Source organism: Myotis daubentonii, chromosome 17 (assembly GCF_963259705.1).
Source record: "Myotis daubentonii chromosome 17, mMyoDau2.1, whole genome shotgun sequence".
NCBI lineage: Eukaryota > Metazoa > Chordata > Mammalia > Chiroptera > Vespertilionidae > Myotis > Myotis daubentonii.
The window spans coordinates 27,509,358-27,512,247 of NC_081856.1; the positions used below are offsets into that span (position 1 = coordinate 27,509,358).

The following is a 2,890-nucleotide window of genomic DNA, read 5'->3' on the forward strand; positions in this document are numbered from 1 at the left end:
TGATTTTTTACAGCTCCAAGTTGCAAAACAAATTTTGTTTATATTGTGTTATCATTATAATTATTAGTAATTCACAATTGATCCAAATAATACATATGTATATGCTATACACTTTAATAAAGAGTAAAATATTATTGTAAATGCTTCTCTAAATGATAAATATGAGGTGAAGCTATATTTTTCTATTAGTGGCTCTATAGATATATAAAAATTTTAAATTGTTCTTTTGTTTGGTACCTTGGGTACCATGCTTTATATGGCTGTAAAGTGTGTCTCTCTCTTTTTTAATTTTTTTCAGAATGGGAGAAAACTGGGGAAGGGGACTTGGAAAGGAAAATTGGCTTGCTAACTCAAGATGCTTTCTTATACAGATCAATCATGTAAAAGAATACACATTTGATAATTGTGGACCTGAAAGTTGTTTCCTCTAAATTGATTTTATTTGTGCCTGTATATGCTTTGGGAGGTCTTCATATGAATATAGCTCTGTTTGAAGATTGCTGATGTATAGAAATGAAAAATGGCCCTACTGTCAGGATATAGAGTCATTTTGCTCATAATTGGTTACATTTCCCTAAATAAATTGCATAACCTCAAAGGAGTAAGTCTCCTCCTCTTTCAAAGAACTTCAAGGCCCTTATGGTACCCACATTCTGATTCCCAGGCACTCTTCTGGGGGTGGAAGTGATGATATCACTGAGGCTGCACTTATTACTGAATATCTCCATCAACTCATCTTTTCCAAGCAATTAGATTCTGTAGCAATCTCATATCCACAAATCAAACAGATTTATGAAATTAATCTTTGACCTTTGCAGCAACTAGAAAGGAACTTAGATGAAGGGAACAGAGCTGCGGGGGCACTTCTTTTCTTTTTTGATCAGATATTCGGTTTCCAGAGCTTGCATGACTGATTCTGTGCTTCAATGACTCTCTTATAACCTTAGCATGTAAAAATGGAAAAATTCCCCTGACATTTTCAGGAAACATTTATTACAGATGATTTTATACGTCTGGTGAGAATGGGCTAAATGATTTTTCACAAGAGCAGGATTTGGCAGAAAGCCTGTCCTCCTTTGGTCCCCCTCTTGCCAAAAATCACTCCAGAGCCGACCTGGAGGCCTCTTGATTTCCCTCCCATATGAAGTCAGATTGAGAAAAGGCTTAGGTGGGAGTAACCCTTTCATTTACAGTGAGACACAAGATCCCTGTACAGGTGGAGGACCTCTCCGTATCTGCGTTTCTGGGAAATGCCAGACAAAACTCAGTGCCTTTATCTTCCTGGAAAGAACATGATGTCCCAACTGGTCACATAAAGTCAACCATATGGTAGATGTGCATTACGAGTGGGTATGGCTGGATTGTTTTATTTCTGAACCTGCCTCACACCATTCATCCACTTATCTTCCTGACACTGGGAGGTGTTTGAGTTTGTGATCCTTATTCTAGCAAATCTCTTCATGATTATGTACAAGATTTCATCATCAAATGCTACATGATAAAGTAGACTTTCTGGGCAAAAATGTCCACTCTCTTTACAGGGGCAAATGTACCTTCTGTTATCATGAACTGGCTGGAGGACAAATGTACAACATGTTGGGATCTTTGACTTTGATGAATGTGCCCTAGCTCATGTGAGCTCACCTACAGAGCATGTTGGGACTGTAACAGTGTAGGCCCAGTGATGGACAGAAAGTGGGACATAGCTTATGGGTGCTGGAAAACCAAAGGGCAGGAGAAACTGGCTCAGGGGGCAGCCTGAGGATCTGACCCTCAGTGTCTAATGAATGTGGAAGTTTTGTATTTTTTTAAATTGTGACAAGTCATGATTTTGCTATGGAGGCCATCCACTGTGTTTTGACTTATATTTCTTCTAAAGGATGTGAGGACACCCACTGGGGCACTGCAAAAAATACAGAACACTTCATGAATTTGCATGTCATCCTTGTGCAGGGCCATGCTAATTGTCTCTGTATCATTTCAATTTTAGTATATGTGCTGCTGAAGTGAGGACTGGATGTGGCAAGTTCTTAAATGTTTGTGCAGGTGTGTATTTGGACAGGGAGGTTTAATCTGAAAGTGAGGTTTCTCCTCACCACACCTCCATGGTAGGCTGTTCCAGGAGGTTGGCAGTACTCTAGGAGTCTGGGCAGTAGGGCCTGAACAGGAAGGAGAGCAGTGTGAGGTACTTTGGGTGTGGGTTTTCATTCAGAAAGCTCAGGTTCAGGGAGGGATTGAACGGAATGAGGGCCCAGGCCTAGGGAATGACCAGAGCAAACTGCAGGGGCTGGAGTTAAGGATTCTGTCGTTAGAGGCCATGGGGTGAGCCCAGGTTCATCCCAGCACAGTCTAAGTGACTACAAGCAGGGAGATTCTTCTCAGACCTCGCCTGTTGTTGCTGCTAAGGCTTCTGTCCTTATAGACAAGAGAATAGGAGATTAAAACAGATGACAGATGTGGACATCATTATTGACTGTAACACACAGGCAACAGGGCCAACAAATCTACGTGTGGGGGGGAAAGTGTGTTGATGATAGTGGTGCCTTTGCTCTCCCAGTGTTGCCCTCACCTATGTCCTTGGATGAGGCCAGGAATGGAAGGGCATATGCTGATGAGACTGTGATTGACAATTGACATCTCTATGAGATGGTGGTCATAGCTTGCCTTTGTGTGTGCCTCTGGGTTTTTTTTTTTCTTTCTTTGATAAATCCATCCTGTAAATTATACTCTGTTTCAGAATTCACAGAAATATGACTTGTCTTCTAATCTAAAAAGCAGACTCTATATACTTTTATGATTCTTAGGAAATTATATTTGTGATAGTTAACTTTATTTTTCCTTCTGGGGTGTGGTGACAGAGTGAGGTGAGGAGCATGTTATAATCTCCTTA

General features: G+C 40.7%; 1 non-coding gene across 1 annotated transcript; it reads right to left on the bottom strand.

Moving 5' to 3' along the window:
* Nucleotides 1-1,908: 1,908 nt before the first annotated feature.
* On the bottom strand, nt 1,909-2,014 carry LOC132220230 (U6 spliceosomal RNA). Its single transcript, XR_009449732.1, has one exon. It is a non-coding gene; the product is annotated as a U6 spliceosomal RNA (small nuclear RNA).
* Nucleotides 2,015-2,890: the final 876 nt, after the last annotated feature.